Source organism: Procambarus clarkii, chromosome 51 (assembly GCF_040958095.1).
Source record: "Procambarus clarkii isolate CNS0578487 chromosome 51, FALCON_Pclarkii_2.0, whole genome shotgun sequence".
NCBI lineage: Eukaryota > Metazoa > Arthropoda > Malacostraca > Decapoda > Cambaridae > Procambarus > Procambarus clarkii.
In genome coordinates, this window is record NC_091200.1 from 18,481,826 (window position 1) to 18,501,510 (window position 19,685).

The window sequence follows — 19,685 nt, forward strand, 5'->3', positions numbered from 1 at the left end:
ATAAACATATTACCAAACATTCTGAGAGATAAACATCTACATTTCCTCCTTTACACAAGTAAGGTTTGTGGTGAATTCTGGTGTGTTGGCAGTGTGCAGAGAGGCCAGAGACCACGCAAGCAGTCGGGCCACCTCCCAGGAATGACAGAACCGTTGGGGGCGCCCGTTTCAAACTGCCTCCTAACACGGTCACGTGCCCATGCAAACCCCAATATCTTGCAACATCAAAATATACATTTAAAAACACAAAATTCTATTACACCAGGACTCATTGATACTGAAAAATGTTTTTGATTTCAAGCAGAACAGCATACTAGAAGAGGGAGATGAACCAGAAGTGGCACACGATGCATCAGTTGCATACAAGTTGCCGTGGAGGGGGTGGGGATGGGGGTGGAGGGGGGTGGGGATGGGGGGTTGAGGGGGGAGACTACCCGTCAACCATCCCCTCACTTCGCACCCGTCACACTGGCTATTTAAACCGTGTTATCGCCTCAACAGACTTCTATCCTGTCATTTATCCTCCAGAGAAAGCTAATGTTAGATACCGATTATGCCATAGATATAAAACTGCTATATGAATGAAAACTATTTTGTCTACAATATATTCAATATGCCGAAAACACACAATGATTAATGCCATGCTACCCAAATACAACAATAATAATAGTAATGATGAAGGTGCAGGAAAGACCTAATGTATGTATAAATGTTTAAAAACAAAACAACAAAAATCGGATGTAACCCACATCCTTTCTCAAGGTACTGGATACAATGCTCTGTCAGAACAATGTTCTGCCAACAATACAATGTTCTAGCAGAACACCTTGAGAAAGAATGTGGGTTACATCCGAAAATTTGTATTTTGAATACATTTATACATATATTGAGTCTTTTCTTCACCTTCATTCAATCACTACGGCATTGTAGTACGTTTCTCAAAAATAATAATAATAATTAAAAATGGTAGTATCTTCTCACAGACTTAATAACATAGGACAGAAACCAACACTTGTGTATTTATGAAATTTATGTAAGGAATTTACACCAAGTCTTTCGCACTCTCCTGAGTGCTTTATCAAAGTCTGAGTGTGGTGATTAGGACCAGACTTTGAGATGTAAGTCTCGTCCTAATTACACACTCAGACCTTGATAAAGCACTCGGGAGAGTGCGAAAAAACTTGATATAAATTCCTTACATAAATTTCACAAATACACAAGTGTGGGTTTTTATCCTATGTTATTATGTCTGTAGGAAGACATTACCATTATTATTATTATTATTATTATTATTATTATTATTATTATTATTATTAAGAAACGTACTACAATGCCGAAGTGCTTGAATGAAGGCGAAAGACTCAATGTATATGTATAAATATATTAAAAATACAAATTTTAGGACGTAATTAATAATATTATTAATAAAATTAATAAATAATAATAATACTTATTATTATTTATTTATTTATTATTATTATTTTGTATTATTATTTTCCTGAGTTATGGGCCTCGGGACAAGTACTGGGAACCGGTTATCTTGAGGTTATCTTGAGATGTTTTCGGGGCTTTAGTGTCCCCGCGGCCCGGTCCTCGACCAGGCCTCCACCCCCAGGAAGCAGCCCGTGACAACTGACTAACAGCCAGGTACCTATTTTACTGCTAGGTAACAGGGGCATAGAGTGAAAGAAACTCTGCCCATTGTTTCTCGCCGGCGGCCGAGATTGAACCCGGGACCACAGGATCACAAGCCCAGCGTGCTGTCCGCTCGGCCGACCGGTTATGTTGCTCAGCGCCATATTTTCCGGAGAACACAATCTACCATTAGTGGCCAATTACTGCTGGGTGCTCAGGGGGCCAAGTGGTGATAATATGATCATTACTATTACTACAAATATACAACTCACAAACACAAATATCTCTCATTAAAAACTTTCGTTTACAGCCATATATATATATATATATATATATATATATATATATATATATATATATATATATATATATATATATATATATATATATATATATATATATATATGTCGTACCTAGTAGCCAGAACGTACTTCTCAGCCTACTATGCAAGGCCCAATTTGCCTAATAAGCCAAGTTTTCATGAATTAATTGTTTTTCGACTATCTAACCTACCTAACCTAACCTAACCTAACTTTTTCGGCTACCTAACCTAACCTAACCTATAAAGATAGGTTAGGTTAGGTTAGGTAGGGTTGGTTAGGTTCGGTCATATATCTACGTCAATTTTAACTCCAATAAGAAAAAATTGACCTCATACATAATGAAATGGGTAGCTTTATCATTTCATAAGCAAAAAATTAAAGAAAATATATTAATTCATGAAAACTTGGCTTATTAGGCAAATCGGGCCTTGCATAGTAGGCTGAGAAGTGCGTTCTGGCTATTAGGTACGACATATATATATATATATATATATATATATATATATATATATATATATATATATATATATATATATATATATATATATATATAAATCCACAGCTGAAAACGCTACAGAAAACGGCACGTTAATAAAAGCCGACAAACGCAACATATTTCATTTTCATGAATTATAAAGTCTATATTAATAAATGTGGTCTCTATATCCAGCAACATTCAGTTATAGTATGATAATTATAACATTGTAGATGAAACCAAACTAAAAACTCCGTTTATACACACAAATAAATGGAACCATGGCATTCCAAGGAACTCTAATCCTAATGAATGTATTTGCCAATCTGTACTTAATTAACTGAGTGTTTACGGAGCTATGCTCAAGAAAACGTGCGAGCTTATGTGTGTGTGTTCTAGTGTACGTTTTTAATCGCGATCAATAGTACTTCCAAGAACAGAAAAAAATAGGGAAAAATCCACAAATAATGTCAGTTAAAATAAGAAATATTTCCGGAGCAAAGGTTGATAACCTCAAAAGGGAACTTAACACTTTTCTGACAAAAAAAATTACCTGATTACCCGGGTTGTGATGATTATGTGGACTTACGAGTCGTAATCAGCAATAACCTTATTAATCAGACTATCATAAGAGAAGCCTAGTCGAAGTATGAGACAAACTCTTAACCGATCACAATGTAAAACCTGTTAGGTACGCAATTCTGCAGATTATTGTGGAATAATACAAGTATTGGACTTGGACAGGACACGGGTGATATCCTTAAAGTAAAGTCAGAGAAAGAAAGGCGAGAAAACAAAAAGTGGAAGCTGGAACACAAATAAATAAGAAATGTAAGGAAATACTGGTACCCTGTACGGGTGAACAAGTGGACTGCACTAGTGGAATGGACTGAAATCAGTCGTAGAAGCCATCTCCAGTCAAACCGGTAAACCAGGTTCGACAAAGAACATGAACGTCAGTAAAGTTAATAAACCACACACCAAGTACGAGGCTATTTATTATACGCGGCACCCAAGCAGCTGGCCCTCCCGTCCCTGAAGAGTAAGCCTCCTCGTCACCCTCTCGTCCACAAGAGTCCCGCCCTCTCCCCTTGCAGTTTCCTTCCCATGGAGTGTTCCTTCTGCAGGTTAGTTTCTATGCCATATGGATTAAAAACCCTGGATCAATACGGTATATCGAGCACAACACGTGAGTCAGGTGTGTTGGGGGAGTGGGGGGAAGGCAGCAGTAGCACTACTCACTCAAGCTTGGTGTTGCCTGATGAGTAAGGTGGGCTGAGTCAGAATCCAGCGCCACTCATACAGGTTTGGTGCTACCTCATGAGTCAGGTGGGATGAGAGAGAGAGAGAGAGAGAGAGAGAGAGAGAGAGAGAGAGAGAGAGAGACAGAGAGAGAGAGAGAGAGAGAGAGAGAGAGAGAGAGAGAGAGAGAGAGAGAGAGAGAGAGAGAGAGAGAGAGAGAGAGAGAGAGAGAGAGAGAGAGAGAGAGAGTGAAGCCACCATCACTGACACTGTCGCTCGACACCTCAGTGCCTCAGTTCCAGTCTCATCCACAACACTCCTTCCCTTCCTCTACTAGACCCCAAAGGTATACATGAATAGACCCCCAAGGTATACATGAATAGACCCCCAAGGTATACATGAATAGACCCCCAAGGTATACATGAATGATGAAGCTGATCTTAACACACTCAATCCTCCTAGTTAAGCACAGTACTGTGATGCCGATAACATTAACGTGATTTGTCTTGTGAAGATTATATGTTATAATAATTATTTTATTCAATATAATGGCTATCCTTACCATTATTTCATATAAAACAATTATTTTCTTGATAAATTATAACTCAAATTAATTAATTTTACAAAAATATATATTATATTAAAACTCCTATGAATGATTATCCGAGAAAAAATACAATTAATAGTGACACGAATTAAAAGATTCACACAATCTGATCCGTGTTCCAATATTGTATTCTATTGGATCGATTATAACAAATATCATAGCGGATACAGAGGCAGTATGTTGACCAGACCACACACTAGAAGGTGAAGGGACGACGACGTTTCGGTCCGTCCTGGACCATTCTCAACGTTTCGGTCCGTTCTGGACCATTCTCAACGTTTCGGTCCGTCCTGGACCATTCTCAAGTTGATCGACTTGAAAATGGTCCAGGACGGACCGAAACGTCGTCGTCCCTTCACCTTCTAGTGTGTGGTCTGGTCAACATACTTCAGCCACGTTATTGTGACTCATCGCCTGCAGAGGCAGTACTTTCCGAAACCTTAAAATTAGAATAGGTGAACACAGAAATTTCTCTTACAGAAACCCCGAGTTATTAAGTGAAACTACCTCATTAATTAAGTGAAACTAATTCATTAATTAGAAACCTTACAGTTAAGGTCATGACTTACACTCTGATGATTTTAAAATTATAGTCAGGTCTTTCAACAAAAATGATTAAAGAATTTGGGAAACTGTGCAATGGATTAATTAAACCTGGTCTAAATGGCTCTGGACTGCCTGTCGGGCTCAATTCACTGAAGTAGCCAGTTTTAAAAATAGTCTCCCATATTAGTCGAACATTTTGTCGCGCTTTCTAATTACGTCTAGATACTGCAGTCCCTTGTGTTTGGTTATTTTATAACATTCCTAATGCTATCTTAGCTATTTGTGCTTATTTAAATAATCTGTTGAAGCAAACTATTGATATTTATTAAATGTTGTATTTTATATTTTTGTTATATTTTATTACGCACCTTGAAGCAACATTGGGTCGTGTAAATATGCCGTATAGAGATTAGATTACAGTCTTGTAGAACCATTCGTGTGTGTGTGTGTATTCACTCATGGTCAAATGAGTCACTATAACATGTTGTTATTGTTAAAGATTCGCTACCTGGAACAAAAAGTTCCAAGTAGCACGGGCTATGGTGAGCCCGTAGCACTATAACACGTGGTAACTACCAGATATCCATCTTAAAATTTGCTATCATGATTTCTATTACTTAAGAGGTTGAAGATTAGGCGGGAGAGCAACATCAATATTAAAGCACAAAGTGTTACATCATTTTAGATAAAATTTGTGTTCTTATCAATGTTTTGGACTTGTTAGGGTTTTGTGGTGCTCCAGTATGTATAAAATGGACCGCCATTCTTCCAGGTATCTTAAAGACATCTCATTTCTATTATGTTTTCTCACATTACAATAAAAAACAAATTGTTAACATATCGTAAAGAAATACTCATTTGATCTTAATCTTAAATAAAAACTAGTGTCCCAGAGGAGAGTGAACCCGCGTTGTAACGCAGTTAATTAACACAATATTATTAGGCTTTCAGTCTTTACTGACGATATATCTTCAAAATAGTTTTCTAAAACATCTTCTAAATGACACATTCAAGATTATAACAAGTTCAACAAAGAAGGAATGGAACGCGAGGAAAATATACATAATGCAAACAGAGGAAATTAAGGTATGTTAAGTAATTTTAAGTCCACTACGGACTCACCATAGCCCGTGCTACTTTGAACTTTTTTGTTCCAAGTAGCTGAATTTAAAATAACAACAACAACGTCCAGTAGTTGAAGAACGGGGAAAAACAGAATCCAACTGTCCTCTTTTTTTCAAATGAATAAACTATGAGTCCATATCAACCGTTAATTCTGGTTGGTGTTCAGGCAACCATGTGGGCGTAGTCCCAGGAGCCATGGGCGTTGCCATGGTGACGGTCACGCGGGAATGTTTACGTGAAGCCTCGGTAGCTCGGCGGAGGACAACGGCCGCAATACACCTTCGTGTTCCGCTACAAAAATTGGGGCCCAATAACCGATGTGAAATAAGAAGGGAACTTTGAGTAAACATTATTTATGACAATACAAAACTAGTGAAATTAGTTTAAAGTACGATGTAGTTTAAAGTATGATGTAGAATTCAACCAAACGGCTTATTTTGACAATCAGCGCAGTCAACTCCAACCCGTTCTCGACTCAAGTCCATTACATCCAGCGGTCAGCCCGTCCTCCAAACAAAGACCCAAAAGTGATTCCATGCACCCGCCAAAACCCCCCTGTTTATGAATGGAAACGATTTACACACGACTCACAACTGTTGACGTTCGAACACTTCCGGAACAAGTGCTTCACTGACGAATTTTGTTCGAACCACAACGCTATAAATCCTTCACCCACGTACTACAAATACAAATAATCGCCAACAGAACCTAAACACCAAACCTAACCTATGCCTATATATGTACAATATGCTAATATACTATAATATTAATTTACATTTGAGAAAAATTCCCGTTTTGAATGAACAGCATGTAAAAATTATGAATACGTCTGTGGGGTCGACCGCTGGATGTAATGGACTTGAGTCGAGGACGGGTTCGGGACCCTAGCTCATTCATACCCAACGATCATACCATCCTTGCAGCACCCCTTCCCCCATCTTGCGACATCTTCCCCCCCCCCCCATTTATCCTTCAAATAAAAGAGGAATGTATGAAGAAAAAAACAATACAATTGTTAACTCACATAACCTTACCTACACTATACTGTATAATACAAACACTACATGTTATAAGGCCACCAAGTTGCATTATATATCTTTGAATAATTTAAAATAAACATTTGAGAAGGAATAAAATGTAATAATTACTATGAAGCGAAGACTTCTGAAGATGATATGACCATTAATGACGGTGGTTATGTGTGGGTGGCCACGCCCATGTCTTATCTCTGGTTATCTAGGGCGTGGCGGGGCGGCGGTAAGAGGGAGTGGACAATGAAGAGTAGGAGGAGAGGAAGAGAAGGCAGGAAAAGAGAAGAACGAATTTATAGAAGGCAAAATAAAGAGGACTTGAGTATGAACATCTTGAAAAGGACAGACGAACGTAAACGCGCACACACACATACATACATACATACATACATACATACATACATACATACATACATACATACATACATACATACATAAACATCCCAACACACACACATATAGCGGGATTATAGAGCCAGAGCTCAACCCCAGCAAGCACAATTAGGTGAGTACACACACACACACATACACACACAAAATAGTAATAACAGTTGATTGACAGTTGAGAGGCGGGCCGAAAGAGCAGAGCTCAACCCCCCCACAAGCACAACTAGGTGAATACACGGGGTCTCGCGGTTGAGTGGACAGCACTCGGGGGTTTTAGTCTTAAGGGCCCGGGTTCGATTCCAGGCTGAGGCGGAAACAAATGAACAGAGTTCCTTTCACCCTGATGTCCCTGTTCACCTAGCAATAAATAAGTACCTGGAAGTTATACAGCTGCAACGGGCTGCTTCCTGGGGATATGTGTGTGATAGAGAGAAATATATGTAGGAGGTATAATAGAGGAAAAATAGATTGGTTGGAAAGGCGGGTTCCAAGAGCTAATAATTCGAAGGCCAGATTCACGAAGCAGTTACGTAAGCACTTACGAACCTGTCCATCTTTTCTCAATCTTTGGCGGCTTTGTTTACAATTATTAAACAGTTAATGAGGTCGGAAGCACCAGGAGGCTGTTTATAACAGTAACAACAGTTGATTGGCAAGTTTTCATGCTTGTAAACTGTTTAATAAATGTTACCAAATCCGTCAAAAATTTAGGAAAGATGTACACGTTCGTAAGTGCCTGCGTAACTGCTTCGTGAATTAGGCTCCTATTCTGTAGACACAAATAGTAAACAGTAAAATAAATAGTAGATACACACATGTAGGAATTGCCAAGAGTCGCCGGACGAGCAAGCAGCCTACGTTGAATAACCCTCTCAACCAATACGTCACTCATATGGTGTTGTGGTCCCCAACTTACAAAATACTAAAAAAACAAAAAGCGACTTACAAATATCCACAATTGTCTTTGCATCACTTTGCTGGCTTAGGTTACTTGGGTGCCTTACGTCTCTGGCTTGTCTAAGACTAGTTTTTCCACGTTGTGGCAAACCAAGAGAACAGACAGGCTGCGCTGGCTGACACAGACACCTATTGGGGAAATCTGGGGGCACCTGTGGCGTGGGGGAGGCCCCATTGGGTGGGGGGGGACACACCCACGCACGCGCACGCACGCGCGTCACACTGGATCGACGCTGTAACTAGTCTGCACTAAATTACAGTACGACAATGTCACGCTTTGATGGTAACATGTCTTAATCTTATGACCGAACTATTACAATCTTTATCGTGAAGGACATGAGTGGACTGACGAGACGTGGTAACACAGCACCACCTGTCACACGTGGTAACACAGCACCACCTGCCAGACATGGTAACACAGCACCACCTGTCACACGTGGTAACACAGCACCACCTGCCAGACATGGTAACACAGCACCACCTGCCAGACATGGTAACACAGCACCACCTGCCAGACATGGTAACACAGCACCACCTGCCAGACATGGTAACACAGCACCACCTGCCAGACATGGTAACACAGCACCACCTGCCAGACATGGTAACACAGCACCACCTGCCAGACATGGTAACACAGCACCACCTGCCAGACATGGTAACACAGCACCACCTGCCAGACATGGTAACACAGCACCACCTGCCAGACATGGTAACACAGCACCACCTGCCAGACATGGTAACACAGCACCACCTGCCAGACATGGTAACACAGCACCACCTGCCAGACATAGTAACACAACACCACCTGCCAGACATAGTAACACAACACCACCTGCCAGACATGGTAACACAGCACCACCTGCCAGACATAGTAACACAACACCACCTGCCAGACATGGTAACACAGCACCACCTGCCAGACATGGTAACACAGCACCACCTGCCAGACATGGTAACACAGCACCACCTGCCAGACATGGTAACACAGCACCACCTGCCAGACATGGTAACACAACACCACCTGCCAGACATAGTAACACAACACCACCTGCCAGACGTGGTAACACAGCACCACCTGCCAGACATGGTAACACAGCACCACCTGCCAGACATGGTAACACAGCACCACCTGCCAGACATGGTAACACAGCACCACCTGCCAGACATGGTAACACAGCACCACCTGCCAGACATGGTAACACAGCACCACCTGCCAGACATGGTAACACAGCACCACCTGCCAGACATGGTAACACAGCACCACCTGCCAGACATAGTAACACAACACCACCTGCCAGACATGGTAACACAGCACCACCTGCCAGACATGGTAACACAACACCACCTGCCAGACATGGTAACACAGCACCACCTGCCAGACATGGTAACACAGCACCACCTGCCAGACATAGTAACACAGCACCACCTGCCAGACATAGTAACACAGCACCACCTGCCAGACATGGTAACACAGCACCACCTGCCAGATGCGGTGTTTATAGAAAAAAAGCGAGAGGATGAAGGAAAGAGAGACAAAGCCTGAGGGCTGCCAGCTTCCTGTGTCGGGCTGGTAGTGGGGGAAGAGGAGGCTGGTCGACACCTCCTCCTCCTCATCTCTGACACGGGAGAGCAACAGCATCAACTACCTCCTAACACCTTGTAAACAACAAACATTTGAATACATTTAACCATGTCTCTCTCAGAGGCGGAAGTATGTGACAAGTGCTGTATCAGTGGATTGCGTTAAGAGGGTCGGGCTAGACAATACTCGGGACACCACTATAGACAAAGTCCTCTAAACCGATGGTAAAAGTTCCCACATATATGAGGTTTAGCTTCAGCCGACTGGAATGACCCGGTGCAACTAGAAGCCAATGGTCGGAAGTTGTTTTATCATCATCTTCAGCTTACAGCCCCGCTCCTGTGCCAGGTAAGCACAGGAGCGGGGCTCACCATAGCCCGTGCTACTTGGAACTTTTTATTCCCAGTAGCTGAATCTAACACAACAAGTTGTTTTACGATAACCTGTGGCAGAGTGTAGACAAGGTCCAGAGGGGTGACAGAGGGGGTCCAGAGGGGGTCCAGAGGGGTGACAGAGGGGGTCCAGAGGGGGTCCAGAGGGGTGACAGAGGGATGACAGAGGGGTGACAGAGGGATGACAGAGGGGTGACAGAGGGGTGACAGAGGGATGACAGAGGGGGTCCAGAGGGGGTCCAGAGGGGTGACAGAGGGATGACAGAGGGGTGACAGAGAGGATGTCAGGCACTTGGCCAAAGGACACTTGCTTCCAGAACGATGATGGGGAAGCGAGTTCTGCTCTGGACCTTGCCAGAAGAAATCGACAAGCCACGCGGGCAACTTGCCATGGTGACATATCCGTCTAAATGACAGACACTGTCTTCCATTGTACCGCCCGTAGGGCAGTCGAGTGTACGATGCGATCTGACCAAAAGAACAGGAGACACACACTAAGATTTCCGTTGCCAATTGGTTAACCCTCTTATCCTGTTGCACGTCGAGGCATTGTATCCGTCGGCTTGGCTCTTCCTGTTGAAGTGTTCCACCCAATTTTATGAACATTATCCAAAAATTTGATAAATATTTGATTTATTTGACGACAGTGACATTACGATGCTGTCATAAATGTCATCAATGACTCGACCACCTTCCCACACCCGAAACTTTATACTCTAGAGGAAGTAACCATCACTTGGCGAAACTCCAGGGGCCAGATTCACGAAGCAGTTTCGCCAGCACTTACGAACCTGTACATCTTTTCTCAATCTTTGGCAGCTTTGTTTACAATTATTAAACAGTTAATGAGCTCCGAAGCACCAGGAGGCTGTTTATAACAATAACAACAGTTGATTGGGAAATTTTCATGTTTATAAACTGTTTAATAAATGTAACCATAGCCGTCAAAGATGGAGAAAAGATGTACACGTTCGTAAGTGCTTACGTAACTGCTTCGTGAATCTGGCCCCTGGCTACCCAACAGTGATAATCAGGGGAACCTCAGATCAATTTGTCATACGGGACCGGCGCCGCCAGCCAGGTCCCTGAGTGGTGGTGGTGGCTGTAGGGAGGAGGAGGGCTGTGTGCGTGTAGTAATGACGGCTTTGTCCTCTACACACGCACGCCGCAGGCACAACACGAACATATCAACAGCTACTATACATGAACAAATCCCAACCCGTCCTCGACTTGTAAGTCCATTCCATCCAGCGGTCGACCCCACAGACGCATTCATAAATTTTTACATGCTGTTCATTCAAAACGGGAATTTTCTCAAGTATAAATTAATATTATAATATATTAGCATATTGTGCATATATAGGCATAGGTTAGGTTAGGTTAGGTGTTTAGGTTCTGTTGGCGATTATTTGTATTTGTAGTACGTGGGTGAAGCATTTATAGCGTTGTGGTTCGAACAAAATTCGTCAGTGAAGCACTTGTTCCGGAAGTGTTCGAACGTCATCAGTTGTGAGTCGTGTGTAAACCGTTTTTCATTCATAAACAGCTGGGGTTTGGCGGGTGCATGGAGTCACTTTTGGGTCTTTGTGTGGAGGACGGGCTGCGGGTTGCAGCTGTGAATCATGAGTAAACTGTTTTCATTCATAAGGAAGGAAGGAAGGAAGGAAGGAAGGAAGGAAGGAAGGAAGGAAGGAAGGAAAGAAGGAAGGAAGGAAGGAAGGAAGGAAGGAAGGAAAGAAGGAAGGAAGGAAGGAAGGAAGGAAGGAAGGAAGGAAGGAAGGAAGGAAGGAAGGAAGGAAGGAAGGAAGGAAGGAAGGAAGGAAGGAAGGAAGGAAGGAAGGAAAGAAGGAAAGAAGGAAGGAAGGAAGGAAGGAAGGAAGGAAGGAAGGAAGGAAGGAAGGAAGGAAGGAAGGAAGGAAGGAAGGAAGGAAGGAAGGAAGGAAGGAAGGAAAGAAGGAAAGAAGGAAGGAAGGAAGGAAGGAAGGAAGGAAGGAAGGAAGGAAGGAAGGAAGGAAGGAAGGAAGGAAGGAAGGAAGGAAGGAAGGAAGGAACTATCAGGGTAAAGCGCCAAGGCATTACGATTATATAGCACTGGGAAGGGGTCAGGATAAGGATTTGGGATGGAACGGTGGGGAAGGGAATGGTGCCCAACCACTTGGACGTTTCATTCATAAACAAAAGGGAGTTGGGTGGTAGTAGGCGGGTAGATCAACAAGCATTTGGCCACTGTTTATGAGGACGGGCTGCTGTCCAAGCAAGAGCTTACACTCACCCCCCCCCCTCCCCACACTCAACTAACCAGGCCACACACTGGGACAATGAATGGTCTCTGCCACGAGTCATTTACCGCAGACAGACAGACAGACAGACAGACAGTCGGGGCCGGCAACGCCAGACCTCGCCTTCACACTCACGCGCCATGTATGCTGTGTCAAGCTCTAGTCTTGCTAACGCTCTAATAGGTGGATACGTTAATAGTACATTTGTACTATCAACACTTAGCAATGAATATATAGAATGGATATAAATTCACTTGAACGTGTCCAGCGTAGGATGACTAAGTTAATTCCCCAAATTAGAAATCTTTTCATATGAAGAAAGATTAACAAAGCTTAAGTTGCATTCACTGGAAAGGCGAAGAGTTAGGGGTGACATGATAGAGGTGTTGATAGTACATTTGTTCTATCAACACATTTATTGCTAAGTTATTAACAATCCATCAATTGCTAACAATAAATCACAATTCATTTTTTTTAACAGTACACCAATTAGAAAATCACTAGGGCTGTGAGGTGGGCGCGATCCTGCGACCCAGGCATTGCCAAGCCGCGTACTCTACCACTAGACCACCACTGACTTGTGAAGTTATATAACCTAATTTCAACTGAAATCACAGGAAGTCTAGAGGTCCCTACTGAAGCCACTCCAAGTGTTCACCAATCACCCGCAAGCACTCGGGTGGAAGAACAGAATACACTCTACGCCCCAACTTCACAAACACACAGAAATTACATTAAAATGATATATATATATATATATATATATATATATATATATATATATATATATATATATATATATATATATATATATATATATATAAGTATAGAGAACTGGATCACCACTACAATTTTGTCTCCATTGCTTCTGAGACACTCGGCGCCTGGGGTAAAAGTGCTACCAGTTTTTTGAAGGAACTGGGTTCTAGGCTCATTGAAACAACAAGGGACCCAAGAGCTGCAAGCTTTCTTTTCCAGCGCCTCAGTGTGGCGATACAGAGGGGAAATGCGCACTGCATCCAGGGTTCCTGCCCGCCATCTGAGGAGCTGGAGGAACTCGACAACCTATGATAACCATCTTTGTAACCCATATGTAACTCCTTTTTTGTAACAAAGTTCAAATAAAGTAAATATATATGTGTACATACAAAAGAATGGGGGTGGTAGGAGAAGATAATATTAGTGTTCAGTGAGAAACCACAAGGTCTCCTCTGAATACTTTTTATTTTCTTCTCCGAGGCTATGGGTCCCCACATTGGCACCAGAGGTGGTACCCTCACAAAATTTATATATATATATATATATATATATATATATATATATATATATATATATATATATATATATATATATATATATATATATATATATATATATATATATATAACGTATACCTATATACATACACATACATATTTAATCACCCACACAAATACACACATCAATAACTCAGTTATGTGTCTGCAATACTCACAAGAAAAGTCATTTCGGACAAAAGTACATCCATGGCTAAGTTATTAACTTCGGACAAAATCAACAGGTAACTGTTGATGTACTGCTAATGACTTAACTGTTGATGAACCGTTGTTGGCTTAAGTCATTAATAGTACATCACTAGTTAACTGTTGATGTACTATTAATGTATCTATGTGTTAATGTACTGCTGTACACAGTACATTTAACTGTTGATGTACTGCTAATGACTAAGTTGATGTACGTCACCGGCAAACTTATGAACGACAAGGGTCCCTGGCGGCAACACAACCAAGATATTAATGCATGAAGGTCACACACAGTACAGCCCAGGGAGCATCTTGATGAAGCAGTAATGACTGAACACATTAATGGTTCAGGCCGTGACAGGCAGAGTAAACGGATTAGTCTGAGTCAGAGAAGGAAAAAAACGTGTATAAACACACACACAAAGTGAGAGAGAGAGAGAGAGAGAGAGTGAGAGAGAGAGAGAGAGTGAGAGAGAGAGAGAGAGAGAGAGAGAGAGAGAGAGAGAGAGAGAGAGAGAGAGAGAGAGAGAGAGAGAGAGAGAGAGAGAGAGAGAGAGAGAGAGAGAGAGAGAGTGAGAGAGTGAGAGAGACCTGTAGCCAGAGTAGGACACGAGTTACCAGCATATCCTTACTTGACGCTAATTGCTGGCGGCTGTTTGGGAGAGGGATTTGTTGTACTCATTCTCCACACAGCCCACACAACATTGGCCCTCACCAGCTGCAGCTGACAACATTGGCCCTCACCAGCTGCAGCTGACAGCAACACTACTCACCAGCTGCAGCTGACAGCAACACTACTCACCAGCTGCAGCTGACAGCAACACTACTCACCAGCTGCAGCTGACAGCAACACTACTCACCAGCTGCAGCTGACCACAGCAACACTACTCACCAGCTGCAGCTGACCACAGCAACACTACTCACCAGCTGCAGCTGACAACAACACTACTCACCAGCTGCAGCTGACAGCAAACAGCAACACAACACACCAGCTGCAGCTGACAGCAACACTACTCACCAGGTATAGAAAGCAGCAGCGGCAACAATTCTGACGTTCTTGTAACACCTGGAAAAACAAAAAAGTAAGAAATAAAGTCATGCCAACATTTCTCTCCTTAATAAGCGTCAACAAATCTTATTAATAATAACTTGGTCCAAAATCCCCCCCCCCCCCCCAACATCGCGCTAATGGATTCCATTATAAAATGTTTAGAAATAGTCAAAACGTTTTAGAATCAAATAGATTTTAAATTAAAGTTGCTTGTAAAATGTTTTGTTTTCGGTTAAAAATAATCTGAAATGGCACATTTCAGATTAAAATAAATATTGTAAATAAATATTGTAAATAAACTGTAAATATTTCTTGAGGACTCATATGATACGTCTTGTGAATAACATTATTAACACATATTTTCCAGGAGTTACCCTTGGTAGCCAGCCTGGGTGATGACCCCCCCCCCACCCCCAACCACTCCTACACACGCAAACCTACCAAAGTGAGTACCCACAGAGTGTAAGTACTCACAACAAAGCGAGTACCTACCTAATCAATGTCCCATACATCCCTACACTCACCCCTCCATCCTCTCCTTAAACATACATTAGCAACAAAATCAGTATCAGAGTTAAGTGAGCTTAGCTATCTCCCCGACCTAGAGGAGAGAAGGAACAGAAGGAGATATAATCACAACATACGAGATCCCGAGGGAAATAAACGAGGTGGACAAGGACAGCCTCTTTAAAATCAAGAGAAAGTAAAGCAAGAAGGAATAGGCGGAAACTGGAAACGCAAATTGATCGAATAACTGTAAACAAGAACTAGTACCCCCTGCACGGGTGGTGGAATACACTGAAATACAGGTAGTGTAAGCCACCTCCGTCCACAACATTGAAGCCATATCCTCCAACAAATTCAAACGTCACAATAGTTAAATTATAATGTAACAAGAGCAACGAGGCTAGCAGGCGGGGGTCGAGGGGGGCGTAAAGAGCTAGAACTCTATATGAGCTCAACCTTCCTAAACCAGCCAACTGGTTGGCTGGTTGAGGAAGGTGAGAAAGGTTGGACAGCTCACTTCCTGGCTGTCACTGATGGCAAGCACTACTAGATACGTCAACACCTCCACACACACACACACACACCAGGCCAACTGACCCACAATAATGTAAACAATGACCTTAGCCCTGAGCATCCTGCTATATAAAAACTCGCTTCATGCTAGTCCTTATTAAGCAAACCCCCATTGTTTTTTGTTTTGTTTTGGGAAGACCAGAACTGGACATTACTGCAGCATCTCCCTCATTTGTTCACACGCTTGTTTTACTCGTGCACAAATGTTGCGGAGGCCGTCTGCAGCTTGCGTCCTCTTAAGTGGGGCAGTCAATGTCTTGGGAGGAGTTGAAGTGAGGCCCCAGAGGCTGGCAGCACGTAGGCGGTTCTCTCACCCACTTAAGAGATTCATCTCGTGTCACCCACTTGTGAGACGAGGGCGGGGAAGTGGGAGGGGGAGCCTTAGGTGGGTAGGAAGGAAGGGAGAGGGGAAAAGAATGTAGGATGTGGAAGGGGAAGTGGAAGGTATATGAGGAAGGTAACGGAATCTGTGTTGGGTGGGAGAACGAAGAAGAAGATCGGTGGTAAGTAAAAGTTATTTTGAGAAAAAAATGGAGATGAGAGGTTAAGGACTGAAAAGGAGGAACTGAAGCCAACAGCAAAACACACACACACACACACACACACACACACACACACACACACACACACACACACACACACACACACACACACACACACACACACACACACACACACTCAAACACACACACACACACACACACACACTCAAACACACACACACACACACACACACACACACACACACTCAAACACACACACACACACACACACACACACACACACACACACACACACACACACACACACACACACACACACACACACACACACACACACACACACACACATGGTGTAAATGGAATGCATTAGGCAGAGATGTGGTGGAGGCTGACTCCATACACAGTTTCAAGTGTAAATATGATAGAGCCCAGTAGGCTCAGGAATCTCTACACCAGCTGATTGACAGTTGAGAGGCGGGACCAAAGAGCCAAAGCTCAACCCACGTAAGCACAAATAGGTGAGTACAAATAGGTGAGTACACACACACACACACACACACACACACACACACACACACACACAGGAGGAGGTGGGACCAAAGAGCCAGTGCTCAACTACAGCAAGCACAACTAGGTAAGTACACACACTTTACGACCCCAGCATGGAGCCCGTTCCTTGTCAAGCACAAGACGAAGCTGGAAAAAGTTCAGAGGTATGCCACTAGGCCAGTACCCAGAACTAAGAGGCATGAGTTATGAGGAAAGGCTGCCTGAACTGCACCTCACGTCGCTGGAAGACAGAAGAGCTCGGGGATGCATGATCACCACATACAAAACTCTCAGGGGAATTGACAGGGTGGACAAGGATGGACTATTTAACACCGGTGGTACACGCTCAAAGGGACACAGGTAGTAGCTGAGTACCCAAATGAGCCACAGAGACGTTAGAAAGGACTTTTTCAGTATGCCCTGTTAACCTGTGCCCTCTTTTTCAGTATGTCCTGTATGCGTCTCAGAGTAGTTAGTGCATGGAATGCATTAGGCAGTGATGTGGTGGAGGCTGCTTCCATACACAGTTTCAAATGTAGATATGATAGAGCCCAGTAGGCTCAGGAATCTGTACACCAGTTGATTGACAGGTGAGAGACGGGTCCAAAGAGCCAAAGCTCAACCCCCACAAGCACAACTAGGTAAGTACACCTCGTCTCCTTACACAAGAAAGAGAGAAATGCAGGAGCCGCTGAACTACAGACCAGTGTGGGTGACATGCATTCCTTGCATGATACTGGAGAGAGTCACATTAAGGAGACGACTCGTGCAGCATTTAGAAAACAATTTTATAGTCTCTAGGAACCAACAAGTTTTCAGTGACGTTAGATCATGTCTAACGAATGTATTCAAATTCTATGACCAAGTGACTGATACAACAAGAGCAAGAAGGTTGGGCTATGTATTCCTCGAGGGGCAGAAATTGTTCTATTCCGTCCCGCCCAGAAGGCTTGTATACACACTTGGTAACAAAGCTGTGAAACTAGAAAAGTGCTGGAGTGGTTGAGGGAGGGTACCTCTCGGGTAGGAAGCAGAGGGTGACGGTGGGAGAGGACAGTGGCGAAGTGTCACAAGTAGGGAGCCACAGGGACGTGGTGCTGGGCCCATTCTGTTCCTGATATATGTAAATGACGATGAAAAGTTGACGAGAATTACAAGCAAAAGTGACTATGAGAGGTTACAGGGAGATCTGGATGTTGACCAGACCACACACTAGAAAGTGAAGGGACGACGACGTTTCCGTCCGTCCTGGACCATTCTTAAGTCGATTGTGAGAATAGGAATTGTGACACAATTGACTTGAGAATGGTCCAGGACGGACTGAAAAAACGGAAGGAGCAGAGGACACGGCTGGAAGATGGAGACGCACCGGAGGACGTCAGAGAAGATGGAGACGCACCGGAGGGACGTCAGAGAAGATGGAGACGCACCGGAGGACGTCAGAGAAGATGGAGACGCACCGGAGGACGTCAGAGAAGATGGAGACGCACCGGAGGGACGTCAGAGAAGATGGAGACGCACCGGAGGACGTCAGGGAAGATGTAGACGCACCGGAGGGACGTCAGAGAAGATGGAGACGCACCGGAGGACGTCAGAGAAGATATAGACGCACCGGAGGGACGTCAGAGAAGATATAGACGCACCAGAGGGACGTCAGGACGCGCTAGAGTGTAATAGTTTAGCTACAAGAAGAAAGTGTCAAGAGAGAGTTCAATGAGGAACTTCAAAAGGAAGTTCAACTAGAAATATAAGGAATGAATGTCATTGCATTAATCATGCAAACACCTTATAATAATAATGATTAATGATTCGTTTTATCGGGGACAGGAAGCCTGTGTTTATATGATATATATATACTTAAGGCTTGTATTAAGATCACCCCCCCCCCGCCCATCCCCGAAGGTTGAACTAACCCTCCCGAGGATGCAACCCCCACAACAATTGCCTAACTCAATTGTTATCTATTTACTGTAAGAAGAACAGAGGCATCAGATGAAAGAAACCGTGCAAAGACCATTTCTGTCCCGCCCTTGAATCGAAGCAGCTGTACCACGAGGCTCACACATCTGCGTTAGTCCAAACACGCAGCGGCGCTTGTTTTCAATAAGCGTTGTAAACAAATAAACAAGGTTGAAATAGAAGCCCGGAGGGCCACTTCAATCTCAGATATAAACAATTAGAACGTCGGAGGATATAAATATACCACGTACGAGGTGGAGCCCGAGAGCTAGAGCTCGTTTGCTCCATAGGAAAGCATATGTAAACACAGCCAGGAGTCCTTACACTGACCACAGGGCCGGTTCTATACCAGCTAATGAACAAATCCACAAGGGCCGTGACGAAGATTCGAACCTGCGTCCGAGAGCATCCCAGACGCTGCCTTAATCGACTGAGCTACGACATGGTCTACGACATGGTC

The 19,685-nt window shown here is 43.3% G+C and overlaps 1 protein-coding gene across 2 annotated transcripts in view; it reads right to left on the reverse strand.

The window, feature by feature from the left end:
- Positions 1-19,685, reverse strand: part of MESR3 (misexpression suppressor of ras 3) — a 187,868-nt gene that overhangs the window by 58,678 nt on the left and 109,505 nt on the right. For both annotated transcript variants that reach the window (XM_069304053.1, XM_045768896.2), the window contains one exon: positions 15,102-15,149. The gene's annotated coding sequence lies outside the window, so the exon portion shown is untranslated. The remainder of the gene's footprint in view (positions 1-15,101; positions 15,150-19,685) is intronic.